Source organism: Aythya ferina (assembly GCF_964211825.1).
Source record: "Aythya ferina genome assembly, chromosome: 2".
NCBI lineage: Eukaryota > Metazoa > Chordata > Aves > Anseriformes > Anatidae > Aythya > Aythya ferina.
Window position 1 is genome coordinate 123,413,950 of NC_140297.1, and position 15,700 is coordinate 123,429,649.

At 36.5% G+C, this 15,700-nt stretch overlaps 1 protein-coding gene and 1 long non-coding RNA gene across 6 annotated transcripts in view; one reads left to right on the forward strand and one right to left on the reverse strand.

Moving 5' to 3' along the window:
- The window catches only part of NKAIN3 (sodium/potassium transporting ATPase interacting 3), a gene marked incomplete at its 3' end in the record, with an annotated part of 379,768 nt that overhangs the window by 270,670 nt on the left and 93,398 nt on the right, over positions 1-15,700 (forward strand). The window lies entirely within an intron of this gene.
- LOC311432290 lies at positions 10,331-14,394 on the reverse strand. Its single transcript, XR_014689951.1, has 2 exons — positions 14,233-14,394; positions 10,331-11,836 (listed from the first exon to the last, which is right to left on the reverse strand). It is a non-coding gene; the product is annotated as an uncharacterized lncRNA (long non-coding RNA).

Sequence of the window (15,700 nt, forward strand, 5' to 3'; positions counted from 1 at the left end):
GGAAGAATGGACTGCAGGCATGTTGGAAACTCTGGATGAATTTTGCACTGTTTTCAAACTTAAGTTTAACTTAGGAACATGGCAAAATAATAGCCATTCCATCTGTATAGTATGTATCATTTGACTGTTGGGCAACTAAGAATTAAAAAAACAAATTCACTTGCCATCTTTTTTGTTTTGGTAGAAGTAAGGTAACTCCTTCATATGTGGTCTCCTTTTCACTGACTGGCAATGCTGTGAATAAACATGATGACTGTCATGAAGTCATGTGAAGATTTATTTCAGCATTTATTTTTTAACTTTATGTGGCCATAAACCTTTTACAATATGAATGAAGGTACTCTAAAAAATAAATTATATTGGAGATAAAAGATTATGTATGGGAAATTGATTCTGATATTTGTACTACATAAAACTTATCCAAAGCATTAACACCTGGAACTGTACCGTTTGTGTCATGATCATTGCTAGCACTTCCATATTACAACTAAGGACAGAAGCACGGGAGATAAGTAAAATATCACAATGAGGCAACAACAACAAAATCCTGACTATGTTGAAAATCTGATCTGTCTGTCACATAGATCTGTTTCTCCTTGTTTTCTGTTCTTAGTATTGCAACTGGCATATTGGGATCTTCCTGTGGCTTTTAGTAAATGCACAGTTCTTACTAACTGGCTAAATTTTTTGAAAGGATAAGTAGTAGGCATAGTATCTCAAAAGAAGGGGAGAGAAGCAGCCTACCCACTGTGAGTAAATGTAGCTGTTCTCACTGCATCTCCAGTGAGACTTGTTTTCTGAAGTGCAGGCAGATGTGTACTCTGGGAAATCTTCCAGAGGAATCATTAAAAAATTAGGTTCTCAACATTAGCTGTTCTGTTTACCTATTTTTCTTTCTTGGACTGTCACTAGCAGCACTGAAGACTGCACCGGAAGATGGACTGAGAGCATAAACCACTTGCAAAGGAGCACTGAGGCAAACACTGTTTTCCAATGCACTAAGACTCTTCCTTAACAATCTGTAGCCATTTTTTGAGAATAAAAGCACTCTTTCACTGCTACTGCACCTTTTGACTATGGGCAAACCACCCACATTCTGGAATAGCAGAAGTTTAAGCTTTTCTTGTGACATCTCAGACATGATGCAGCAGGTGCAATATACTTGGTTGCTGCTGGTACTGAAGATATCTCCCTGCCTGTCTGGTACTGCTAATCTATTTTCCATTACCTTGTGCTTCAGGAAAAAAATAAAAAATAATAAGAAGAAATCATGCCTAAAGTGAAAAGGAAGATGTTAATGTTAATATTGCTTCTAGCAGTTTGTTTGTGACAATGTCCTCTTGATGATCGTGTCATTACAAATGGTGTCTGTCAGGTCCCACTTTTAGAGATTTCTGAAGAAATGGAGGGCAGACAGACAGAGAGTGGGACAGACACCACTTTTCATTGTACTTCTTTGGAAAGATCTTTAAAATAAAATCCAAATAGTCCACCTTTAAACAAGTCATTGAGGATTACCTTCAAGGTTAGAGACTCTTATGTCATAAACCTATATCGTCTATTTGAGTTACTAAGAGTGTAGAAGAAAAATCCTCGAGCAGTGTATTACATACAGCAGAGTCAAGCAAGAGGTATTATTTTAGCTGGTGGAATAGGGGGCAAGGAAAAAAAAAAAAAAAAAAAAAAAAAAGCCTGCTTTAAATTAGCCTGATGACAAGATTTTGCAGAACCATAAGGTTGATCTGGAACTACTTTTCCACTTTTTGTAGACAGACAGCATGCAGGTAAAAACTGAACCTAAGCAATACATGGTAAGCAGGTCTGTAATGACCTTGGACTAACTAATCAGCATTCACAATGAAGCATGATTACAGCTTTGATATTTTATGCAGGTTACAAAATCAAGTACTGAAATAGGGGAAATATTTGTGATGTTTGCAATTTCATAATTTCAACTAATTTTAGGTATAAAGATCAGTGAAAATACTCTAAAACACCTTAATACCTTAAAAGCAAAATATATAAATATATATTTCAGAAAACAGACCTCTCTGAACATGACAGGAATTAAATATTAATGAGATAATGTTAGTATCAGTCTGTATCTTTCCATTCAGACCTCTGGAATTATTCACAGCCATAGATGTGTATAATATTTTACATTGCTGTAAAATATGATGGCACTAGTTATATGATTGTAAGTTAACAATAAAACTAAGTCACAGGAGATTTTTAAACTCTTAATAATTTTTCTCTCTGGCTATAAATGACAATAGCATTACTACCTAGAGTGTTGCTGTTGCAGAAATTCTAATTACCCAAGGGATACTGTCAGTATTCAGAACTGTTCAGGTTTCTTATTCTCAGATTTTTTGCTTTTCCAAGCCGGAATCTAATGCCTAATTTCTTTTCTCCCCAACTACCATCTTCTCAAAGCCAAATTCTTTAGCAATATAAATGTTCTTAGCTGCATTAGCTTCAGTGCAGGTGTACCAATAAATTTCATTGCCCATTTTGTCTAGAAGAGTGTCTAAGCTTTGGTGGAAAGAAAAGGAAATATTCTAGAGAGACAAACTTTCTTCTCCTTGAAGCATAAAATTAGTTTTGAATTGTTTTCTCTTGCACTTCAATAATCCTTTGCTGTTTATATAACATGTAAGGGTTTGTAACTATTCATAGCTTTTAAAAAGAGCCCAGTGTTGCAGATGAGTATGCATGTCATACAAAATACATACTATTTCTTGTTGCCACAGCCTCATAACACATTCTGAAGGAGTAATTCCTGTGACTATATTTTTTTTTTCATGTTTTATACCCTGGTGGAAAATAAATTCCTGGCTCAGAGGGGATCTTATTAATGTGTATAAATACCAAAAGGAAGGGTGCAAAGAGGATGGAGACAGGCCACCATTCTTTATTAGTGGTGCCCAGTGCCAGAAGAAGAGGCAATGGGCACAAGATGGAACATGGGAGATTCCCTCTGAACACCAGGCAGCACTTCCGTGCTGTGCAGGTGACAGAGCACTGGCACAGTTTGCCCAGAGAGGTTGTGGAGTTTCCCCCCTTGGAGATCTTCAGACGTGGTCCTGGGCAGCCTGCAGGTGGCCCTGCTTGAGCAGGGAGGTGGTGGTGGTGGTGTGTTACTAGATGACCTCCAGAGGTCCCTTCCAACTGTGATTCTGTGACTGTCCTACTTCATACTGGGAGTTTGTAGGATTTGAAATCTCTTGCCTCATGCAAGATATCTAGTTTCCACTTAGCTTCCTCTCATAGGATCTTCCTCTAAGTCCTGCATCCCTGGACTTCCTAAGTGCAGATGAGCAGGACAAGATAAGCATGTACTTGTTGGCTGTGATGGGGGATGTTTTTTTGTTGTTGTTTTGTTTTTTCCTTTCTTTTTTGCTTTTAATGGGTACTGAATGTATGTTGACACCTTGAAAACAGTTCACAATTTCTGATTGCCATTCTCCCAAAAATGTAGCAATCTCCTTGCTAACAATATTCTATCATAACATTGTTGAAAATCTGGTAAATATGCAACATAGATAGTTTTGTGAGTAGTAGAAGTAATGATGCCTCATCTTCTGTTTGTACTTTGACATCGATCTCCCTTATGGATTCTCTGATATCAAAAAATGTAATCTTTCCCTAGGGTACTTCTGCTCTTCCCGGTGACTTATTTCAATGAAATCTTTAGGAATGTTAATAAACTTGATACCTTTCCTCATCTGCAAATGTCTTAAAATGCCCTGAGGGGACTGAGGGACTAAGAGACTGAGACACTCAGATGCTATGCACATCTTTGGTTCTTTAGGGAAACAAACTAAAATTAGGCTAAAAATCATGCTTGACTTATGATACACCTGTGAGCACTGGCTATTTGAGACTGATAGGTCTAACATTTTTCACTAGGAATGTACTGAAAATGCTCAGTTGACCTACACACATGCAGCAAGTCAGGCAGTCTATACAACGTACATTTGATGTTGAGTTGTGCTGTACTTGAGTTGTGGTAATTTGTTCAGGATATTCAGAAGATTGGTAGATCACTGTCAGAACATAGCAGATTTACACTCAGAGTAGTACTTTATCCAGGCATATTGGTGAAGCTGTTAGGTATAAATCAAACAAATTTCCTTGTATAAAATGATATAAATCAAATCAAATTTCTTTGAAAGTATCTGTAAGGACCATATGCAAAACAAATTCTTTAGTGCACTTTGAGTTACACCTGCAGTGAATGGCCAATTGTAATTTTAGTAGGACCCCTTTATATGACATTTGCAGGGTAATTTACTCCTTGATAGACCATTATACATTTTAAAGGCAGTAAAGACTTGAGCTAAACAGCAATATTGCTACAGGAGTTAGGGGTGAAATTTTTGTTTTAATTAAATTATTCAGATGGTATAGTGACCACTATGGTCATTATTATTCTTTTTATTAAAAAGCTTCCTTATACCATTTTGGTTTATTCTGCATTCTGTAACACAATAAGAAATACTGTTAAAATAACTTTATAACATTATAATTGTTTTTATGCTGGTGGAATTCTTGCCAATTTAATTTTATCAATTTAGCTGAAATAGTACAACTCTGGGACCAGGCTTTGGATGCAGCAATCTGTGATTTACTTCTGTACAGTTTACTCATGCTGTGTTAATAGAGATTTTGTTTTGTTTTGTTTCTGTTTGGATGTTTTTGTTTGTTTACTTGGTTGATTTTGTTTTCCTTCATGAATTAGATGGATACCATTCTTAAATTACAGTTTGCTCAAAGAATCTGCACATCAAGGAAGAAAGAGCAAATTTCTTTTACTTAGAAAGGTTTTCTCTTTCTTCCTTTAGTAAAAGTTCCAAAGAAGTCATTCTACAGATGTGACCCATACATAAAGTTCATTGGATTTTTATTAATTGTATTTCAAGTAAAGAAAATCATCTGCTTACTTAGAAAGTAAGTGAAAGAAAGTAAGAGGCTCTCCATTTTTTCTATTTTCACTTTCTTTGTGGATCTTCCGGAGACTGGAATTCAAAAAGTTGTGGGAGGGTTTGTACTTGAATTAAGTCCAAATCATATACTGAGATGCTCTCCCCACTTCTAAGAAAGTACATCTTTCACAGTTATAATCCAGTAAGCTAATCATAGTTATTCAAATATGCTTTTGTTGACAAGTCTACTTGTATAACCCTGTTAATGTAATCACAATAACTTTATTTTTTATTAAAGTATTATTGGAGACCAACACATCAGACTAGCACAACTTTTGAAGAATATAGATATTTACCACAAATCATAGGAAGGTGAATTTTATAGCCAGGCACTAATATAGAGAAAAAGAGAGATATACTTCCATGAATTGTAATATTATCACAAGCAGTTGCCCTCACTTGTACCTCTATTTCGTTGCTCTCATTAAATGGGATCACTTGAATATGCTCCATTCTGGAAGTACGTTCCAAGAAAGCTCATTTGGGGATGTTAAGGGATTTGTTTGTTAGGTGTCTGTCTGCTCCATGACAGAGCCTTTCAGTTTAGCTATTTCCTTTCTGCCAGACACTACTTGAAATTACTTAACATGTATTGTGAAAAAATACCTGTAAACACCACAATGTGTTTATGACATTTAGACACTGCTTACTACTGCTATCTTGTATGACTTTTTTTTTTTTTAAAGCTGAATTATGAGTGGCCATTTACATCTTTAAAATAGTAAGTATGAATTACTATGAAGTCTCACTTTTGACTTAGGAATTTAATGGGGGCATTAGATGACATTTCTGACTCACAGTGACTTCAGTAGTTGCTCATACTCTTACCGAACAGGATGGGTAGCCCTGACTTACGTAAACCATGTTTATGAGCACTTAACCCAGTGAAATAATTTCAAGCTACAGCAACAGAGCATCCAATCCACTACGTTGTTTCTGAAAAGAAAGCTGAACAGTTATACTCTACCATATTCTAGATGATGTTTAAAGCTGTGAAATTAGATCCCCATTAGAAAGCCTCATGAGTTTGTAAGTAGGCCATATTCTTTGTTCAGAGGTAAGTCATGAGACATATGGGTTTTTTAGTACTGTTTTTTAGTAGTCTTGCCATGGGAGTACATTTTCAGCTGAAAAATTGCTCCCTTACGAATACATTTAAGATGAAACAGAATGGGAACATTCAAGGTTTTCCTTTTCCTTTTGTTTTTTTTTTTTTTTTTTTTTCCTTTTTCTTTCTTTTTTTTCTCTTTTTTTTTCTCTTTTTTTTCTTTTTTTTTCTTTTTCTTTTCTTTTTTTTTTTTTCTTTTTTCTTTTTTCTTCTTCTTTTTTTTAGAGTCATTTTTTAATATTATATATATATATTTTAATTTTCCTGTTCAGGTCATGAATCTTTACTATTTAATATCTGTGTTTACTGATGGCAAGAGAAAAAATCAGAAATAACAATTTCAGTTTTCAAAAGGATTGTCAACTGCAGACGACTGCAGATGTCACATTGTTTTCTAACTTGTGAAGCAAAGTTTTCCCTCCATGCAGAATATCATGATGTTCATAGATATACTTTATTACAGTATATGAATATCTGATTGCCCTCCTTGTGTTTGCATGCATAACTGTATTTAAAAAAAAAAAAAAAAAAAAAAAAAAAAAGCAAAAAAAAAAAAAAAAAGCTCCCAAACAGGACAACAAAGTTAAGAGGAGGGGAGTGAAGGCATTTCTGTTTTCCATGTATGCATGTTGGTGTGACTTTACAGCTGCCCATCTGTAGCTAGCCTGTCCTATCAGATCCTTTTACCTCAGATCAGACCCAGTGCTTCTTTGTCCCACAGTTAGGTTTAGAGGGATCTAATCCAAAGCTTCCCAAAGTTTCTGCATGTCTCGGTACTGCTAGTGGCCATGTGGTCATATTGCTAGTACACAACTGAGATTTAAAATTGAATCCATGAATGTGTAGATGTTAGGACATGCAGTGTTACACGTGTTGAAATAAGAGTTATCTAGAAGTACCAAGGCAAAATTTGGTGAGATTTTTCACATTCTTGATCCACAGACCTGTTAAGCAACATCCTAATGTACTACACACCACTTGGTCTTCTTCACCACAGCTGGTGTGACCTAAGCTGGTGTCACTGCTTTGATACCCACAGAAATGCAGCCTGTGCACAGATGACAAGCTGACCCACCCCCTCACAGAATCATAGAATCATTAAGGTTGGAAAAGATTTCCAAGATCATCTGGTCTAACCGTTCCCCTACTACCAACATTACCCACTAAACCATGCCCCTAAGCACCACTTCCAGCCTTTCCTTAAACACCCCCAGGGATGATGATGCCACCACCTCACTAGGCAACCCATTCCAATGTCTGACTACTGTTTCTGAGAAGAAATGTCTCCTCGTTTCCAATCTAAACCTCCCCTGGCACAACTTGAGGCCATTCCCTTTTGTCTTCTTGCTAGTTATCTGTGAGAAGAGGCCAGCCCCCAGCTCCCCACCACTTCCTTTCAGGTAGTTGCAGAGAGCAATAAGGTCCCCACTGAGCCTTCTCTTCTCCAGACTAGACAACCCCAGTTCCCTCAAACACTCCTCATAGGACCTGTGTTCCAGGCCCTTCACCATCTTCATAGCCCTTTTCAGGAAGGGCCCAACTCTCCACAGTTCTTTAAGAAGCAAAATTGTTGTTCCATGTCTAGCTCTGAAAAGTGGCAAGTACTGAAACAGCAGCAGTGGGGAATTCTCCAAGGATCAGTGGGAAATAAGAAACAGCAGCACTCCTGTGCTGCTTTACATTTTCACATCTCAATATTCACCTGCTGTATCTATCATCTTCCCCAGACATGCTTAGCTCTGAATCCATCCACATCTTTTTTATTTATTCCAAAGACATTAGCTGGCTGCAAGTGAGGCATAAACTAAATGTAAACAACATTTACAAGAAAGGCTGGAAGGAGGACCTGAGGAACTACAGACCAGTCAATCTGACTTCAGTGCCAGGGAAGGTTATGAAGTAGATCTTCCTGAGTGCCAACGCACAGCACATACAGGACAACCAGATGATCAGGCCCAGTCAGCATGGGTTTACATAAAACAAGTCCTGCTTGACTAAACTGATCTCCTTCTATGACACAGTAACATGCTTAGTGGATGAAGGGATGTTGTCTACCTAGACTTCAGTAAGGCTTTTGACACCGTTTTCCACAGCATTCTCCTGGAGAGACTGTCTGCTCATGACGTTGAAGGGCACAGGCGTTGCTGGAGAAAAAAATGGCTGGGTGGCTGGGCCCAAAGAGCTGTGGAGAATGGAATTAAATCCAATTGGAGACTGGTCACAAGCAGTGTCTCCCCTGGCTGAATATGGTGATCGGTTCTGTTCAATATCTTTATCAATGATCTGGATGAGTGCACCCTCAGTAAGTTTGCAGACAACACCAAGTGAGATGCAAGTGCTGATCTACTTGAGGGTAGGAGGGCTCTACAGAGGGATCTGGATAAGCTTGATCAATGGGCCAAGGCCAACTGTATGAGGTTTAACAAGGCTCAGTGATGGGTCCAGCACTTGGGGCACAGCACTTGGGGCACAGCAACCCCATAAAGGCTGGTGAAGAATGGCTGGAAAGCCGCCTGGAAGAACAGAATCTGAGGGTGATAGTGAGATGAACATGATCGAGTGTGCTCAGGTGGCCAAGAAGGCTAACAGCATCCTGGCTTGTATCAGACATAGCACAGTCAGCAGGACCAGGGAAGTGATTGCCCATCTATATTTGGCTCTGGTGAGGCTATACCTCGAGTAGTGTGTCCAGTTTTGGCTACAAGAGGTCATTGAGGTACTGGAGAGTGTCCAGAGAAGGGCAACAAAGCTGGTGAAGGGCCTAGGGTCTTATGAGGAACAGTTAAGGCAACTGGGGTTATTCAGCCTAGAGAAAAGGAGGCTCAGGGGAGACCTTATCACTCTTTACAACTACTTCAAAAGACATTGTAATGGGGTGGGAGTTGGTCTCTTCTTCCAAGCAACAATTGATAGGACAAGAGCAAATGACTATGTTGTGCCAGGGGAGGTGTAGGTTGGATATTAGGAAAAAATTATTCACTAAAAGGGTCGTGAGGCATTGGAACAGGCTGCCCAGGGAAGTGACCAGGGAAGGTTAGAGGCTACCCAGGGAAGTCACCATTCCTTGAGGTATTCAAAAGACATGTAGATGTGACGGTTAGGACATGGTTTAGTGGTAGACTTGGAAGTGCTAGGATAATGGTTAGACGTGATGATCTTAGAGGTTTTTTCCAACCTAAATGATTCTGTGATTCTGTGATCTAGTCTCTTTGTGCTTCTCTTCCTCTCCCAGAGACTGAAATGATAATTCACCTTTAAAGCAGTATACTTGAAACAACACCAGTTGTACCTGGGAGTAACATTAACATCTACTAGAATGATCTGTGGGCAGATTTTACTAGACTTTTAGAGCAACAGAGCAACACATACCATGTGTTTGTCTGAAGAAACCTTCCTCTTTATGCATTAAGTTAAAAAAATCTGTATCGGATGTACTGATAAGAAACTGTATTATCTCCAAGGTTTATACAATTAGGCTGTCAAGAATATGCTCATATATTCTTATCTTTCTCCTCCTTCTCTCACATCTGTTTTATTCATTCTTACTTGCTGGCCTTAATCCAGCAAATATATGTAGATCCCTAAGGTCAACGGGATGCTTGTTGAAATTAAGTGACTTGCATACATGCTTGTTGAATTAGCTTAGTAGCTTTGTAGACTGATCAGACTTTCAGCTGTGTTCTGGGGTTACATTGACCTCTTCATATCAATGATTTTTAAATGGTTTTAAAAATAAAACACACAGTGAAAATGCTAGTTATATCAATAATTATTATTTATAGTAAAGATTAATGAACTCTGAAGTATATTGGAACTTGTAGACACAGCAGCATATAGAAAAAGTCCTCAATGTCAATGTTGTTTTGTTTTGTTTCCTCATACAAACTGAAAATTATTTTTCTATATATTTTATCTTGGGCAGCTCTTTATGTAGCATTCTCAATTTTCTAATTTCAGTAAATAAAGGGATGTTAATTTTACTTGTCCTTTTACATTTGTGTCCTGCTGTCATTCACAACTGTATCAGCCTATCTGAAAGTTGATCAATGTCCTTCTTTTTGTTTGTTAAGATAATTTCACATTTGACAGTGAAATGAAAAAATCATTTTTCTGATATGCTCTTACATTTTTGCAGTAGTCTCATTTTATTTTTATTTATTGGAGCAAGTTATATTAAATGTTGCCTGATGAAGGATTACAGACAAGTCTGTGATGTTAAAGAATGAATGGATCATTAGGCTTCTCTATGGCTTTATTCATCTCTTAAAGTGACCAGATTTGTTTAACATCTGTTAACAGGATGATTAAGTAATCTGCCTAGACTTGAAGTTCTTAACAGAATTTTATGTCTTTTCCTCCTGGATTAAAAATACATTTTATAGGAACATATTAAATCATGTTGAGTAGAAGTACATTTGTGAGAAATTTCTTCACAATGAAAAAAAAAAGTATGAGTAAGCACAACACCCCACAACAAACATGAAATTTTCCAAAAGTTACTGGACACTATCAGATCTTTCTGATTAATCTCATGGAAAGAACTTTGAAAGTCTGATTATAAGAAGCTGAAAAGTCCTTGATTTAATGTAAGCACAAAGCAGCAGTGTGTTATCATTATTCTCATTTTAAATCCAAAGTACACTACAAAATCTACTAGGAAGAAAATTAACTCTATCCCGACTGAAACAAAGATAACCTGCACATGTCAGAGAAAAAAGGGTCCTTATTCCTGCGATAATCTTCTGAAAATCTGGAAATGACTAGAGAGGACAAATTATAACTCTCTTTCGTGTGAATGTCTGTGAGAGTTACTGAGATTTGGAGGTAGATTACGCAGGAAATTAGATTCATCTGATTAAGGCCAGGCATTGCTCAAGGATATTATTAATGCTGCCTGCTTTGGCTACAGTTGGCAGATGTTCTCAGGAAAGCACTGTTGTGTCATTAATTTTTGCAGGTAAGTGTAAATGTATGTATTCTTATTTTATGTGTTCATGTAGATATATAAGTACATGCATAATTTCAATATAAAAATTACAAAGTATGCGTGTATTTATATACATAAAATGCTTTAAGTAACCTAAAATATGGACTAATGCTTATAGAAAATTTGGAATTCAGTTAAAGAAATCATATTATCTGAGCTCTGATACAGCAGATTCTTTTTCTATATTCATTGTCAGTGCTTCACTTCCTCTCTAGGAAAGAGAAGATTTCAAATTTCATCATCTAAACTTAAAGTTTCTATGGGTACTCTCTTTGCTTTTTTAAATATATGTAACAAACGTATTTCAAAGACATTCATTGTTCCAGCAGAATGTAAGCAAGGTCTGTGATTAAAGCATCACTTTCCTAAAGTCAAGGTCACTGGGAAACAACACCACAAAACTTGGGAGACTAGTAAAAATATGATGACCTGATGTCACGTGCCAGACATATAGAAACAAAAGTGTAATCAGGATGTTTGTTTTCAAACACAGGAAAAAAAAATAATAAAAAAGTTACATCTTGTACTTCATTTAAATAAAAATAGTAAGAAAAGCGTCCCCTATTAGTTCAATACATTGCTGCTGCTTACTGCTGCTCTTCTCATTTTGTATTCTGAGTCCTCAGGAGGGCTTCAGCAGTGCAGATACTCATTCTTTGCAATCAGTTGGCTGCAGACAGTTTTATTCAATAAACTACATAGGAGTCCACTCAAAAGGTTTGGTGAGTGCATAGATCCTTCTGGTTCCAAACTCTAAAATTAAAAAAAAAAAAAAAAAGGTATCTCTAATGCAGAAGGCAGCCCTGTACAGCTGGTAACAATGTTTTCAACTGCTCATAACTATAACAATACCTGTAAAATAGAAAAGGTGGCATTTTTATTGTTTGATTTGACTTGGTTTGGTTTGGTTTGATTTAGATCATTTTTATTTGTTTGTTTGTTTTTTACAAATGTTCTTTCATTTCTTAATTTTTAGGGTTTAGTCATGTATTCAAATTTCCTAAGAGAAATACCAGTAAATCATATGATGTGATATAAAAATCAATAAAACTGGGTATTCCTTTTGACTTCTGACTTTTAAGCTCTTTGGGGTGCATTTGAATTTTGAACTCTTTGATCAATTCATAGTTAATAAACAGTTGATCCTTTCCTATACCCTGCAGGATCCGTGATCATCCAAGATCTATGGGGGACTACGGTACAAGATGGGGGACATGGTGTCCTAGATAGCCATGAACTGTGATTCAGATGCTTCACACCTAGATCCCAGGAGCTAAGCTTTAAGCAAATAATGCCAGTTACAGAACAGATCAGAAGTACCTATCAGTAGGGTTCATGATTTTTGAAGTTTCTACTCTTCAACTCACTTTTTTGTAACAAGCCAAACTCCTTATTGTAATCTCATGTCCCTGGGAATGGAGCCTTTAACAAAAATGCTGAACATAACCAGACTTGCCATAAAACAACAAGGGTTGGCAATATCATGAGCAATTGTTTCGCTTCAAGCAAGCAAAGCAGAGAACACAACAGCAGTTGCTTAAACTGGCCTATTAATCTTTAAAAGTGTTCCTGGATGCAGGTATGAACATTGTAGTTAGTCTCAAAAGAGGGAGTTATTTTTCTTGCTGGAAATCTTAACATTCAAGAGAGTTTTCAAAAATCTTTTTGTGGTTCATTTTAATGGCATTGGATTCTGGTACAGACCCTTAAATTTAGCACCCACTCTCTTGTGCATTTATTTCCTGCATAACATTTATCTCATTATATAGCAGGGGAAGTTATAGTATTCCTACATCCACAACAGAAAGAGAGCACAGAACCAAACAGAAATTAAGGAAATTATTAAAATTAACTGTACTATTACTGCACTATTGTATTCTTAATCATGCCTTTATCACCATATTTTTTCTTTGTTCACAACCACTGTGCACAAAGTACAGTTTTTTGGATAACAACAAAGATGAATCCTGTTTTGGCTGCAAGCTAGATTGCATCTGTTCCTCCTACTGAATTATGTGGGCTTTTGGCACAAGTTATGTCTCCTATTTGCATACATTTCCCAGGAACACTAGAACTACTACCCCATGCAAGGATTGGTTTTGTAAGGCTTGTCACTTCAGGATGCCCATGGTACTAAAGATGGAGAACTACATAAGAACAAACAGTTTCAGCACAAGTGAGTCAAACCAGACCCTATTAACATTGCTAGAGACCTCCTATAGCAGGTTTTCTTTCAGGGAAGATATATTGGTGACAAAATTTAATTTTTTGATATTTCAAATGTATGTAGAACTCCTTAGGGATCTGAGCATTATTGTTTAAAAGCAACAAAACCAAGATAAGATGGGTTGAAATGAAATGGTCTTGTTGAGACTGAAAATTGCTTTACATTATAAACTCCTTTTTCAAATGTTCATAATTTTATGAACCTTTTAGACAGAAAATTTTTGTGACCAATAATTGGATTTTTTTTTTCAAATCTTGTGTGTGTGTGTGTGTTCCAAGACTTTTCCAGGCCTTCTTTTGCCTTTCTTGGCTATCTGCCCTGAGAAGTTTTCATACAGCATTTGTTTTGGTGACTATATATGTCTTGCTGACGCTGTTTCAAATTTTTCACTATTATAGTTACATGTCAGTATCATCTTGACTCATTTCAGTCAGAATTGCATAGGGCTTGACTGAGGGACACACCAGTCTGCTTTGACTTCACACAAGCCCTTATCCCATCTCCAGTCTTCAAAACAGAAAGCAGTGCTCAGTTTGCCATCAGTCCAAACCTGGTTTGTCTCTTATCCTTGTCTGTATCGTCAGAGGGAATAGGTGAGAACAATTTTCAGACTAAGTGCTTGACTTAATAGCATGTCAAGGACCCCATGGGAACAAAACAGCTCTTCTGGACAGCTGTGACTTTTTTGTGCTCCTGTTGAACTTCCTATGACAAGTGATGAGTAAGGCTCATATTGATTCAATCACCCTATCTCATGTCTTTTTTTCATTTGATCTTGGAGCTTATTTCAGCTATACTATATTACCTCTTGGGATGTTTCTCAGACACAGAGACTGCCACAAAAGTGGTGGAGGAAAAAAACATGAGCCATAAAACTGAGATTTGAGCATAGATCTGAATATTGCCAAACATGAGAGCTCACCTTTGAGAGATGAAGGTTGCAGAAAACAGGTTGCAGAAAACAACCCCTTGATGGGTTCTTATGACTGATAATAACGTTGAATAAAGAAGACAGCAGTGTGCTTCTTTGGTTGACTTCTTGCCTTCTGGTCTTCTAAAGACACTCCACTTTGAAAGTAAGTTCTGCAGAAGACAGGAAACTAATTTATGAGCATGTGGCAAATTAAACAATGCAGATGAACCTTTTTTTCTTTTTAATCTTTCCAGTAGATCATCTATGCATTTTTCAAACAAATTGCCCAAAGTTATTTTGCTCACTTTAAAAAAATATGTGTGTATATATATGTATTTATATATATATGTATTTATATATATATATATTCATATATATGCATATATATTCATTCATATATATATGTGTGTGCATATATATGCATATATATAAATTCTGGCAAAGCTCACCAGTAAAAAACAGTAAAGACAGTACTGCCTAACTCAAACACCTTTTTTTTTTATTTTTTTGAGATTAAATGCATACAATTTTTTTAACTGTAGTTATGGTTGACATGGGAATCCTTTCCTTCAGCCATAGTTCAATATCATGGCTACAGGATTCATTCAGTGTGTGAGACTCTAATTACAGTGGGAACCACAGACCTCTTCTACAATTAGAGCAGGTTTTGTTAACACTGGAACACACCATTTATATCTAATAGGGGTTAATGTCTCCTCGAAATTAGTTACCAGAATAGAATATATCATATAGAATATAGAATATAATAGAATATAGAATATAATAGAATATGTGTGTTCCTTATCCATGCCAGCAGCACTATAAGTTTAACTCTAAGCTTAATCAGGAGCAGGAAATTACAAATGTAATGTACTTCTGCTCTCCTACCACTACATGCTTTACCTTTTAACTATTGATTAGGATTTGATATAAACTTTTTCTCCTCATTGGTAAAAACAGAAACTGGGTAGCAAGTGAGAACTAGACCATACTTGTTGGTCTTAGAAATGAGATGAGAATGTTTATTAACATCAACCTGTTAACATTAGCCTCAGCCTAAATAATTTTCATTTATAATATAAATTATGGCATATATCAATAAAATAAAAAAGTATTGGTAGGGGCTAGGTACTGCACAAGTGAAAATAATGTCCTCTACTGTTATGCTTTGCTAGCCCTTGTTCTTGCATCTTTCTGTGAAATTTCAAGTGGTGACTGCTTTATGGAAGAAAAAGTGCTTCTCCTCCATCCAATTAGACATGCAAATGTCTCTGTTAGTGGTTTTCCTAAGAGTTTATTCTTCAGGAATGAAAAAAATATAAAATAGCATGGCATAAAGCAGAAACATACAGTGAAAAAAAAAATCTACAATGCATAATCATTATGTTACAATAAAATACGTCTGTTACATAAGTGAATCTTGTTTGTTATTTTTTTCCCCTGGAGTTTTATTGTCTTTTCTTTCTTTAGTTCTGGT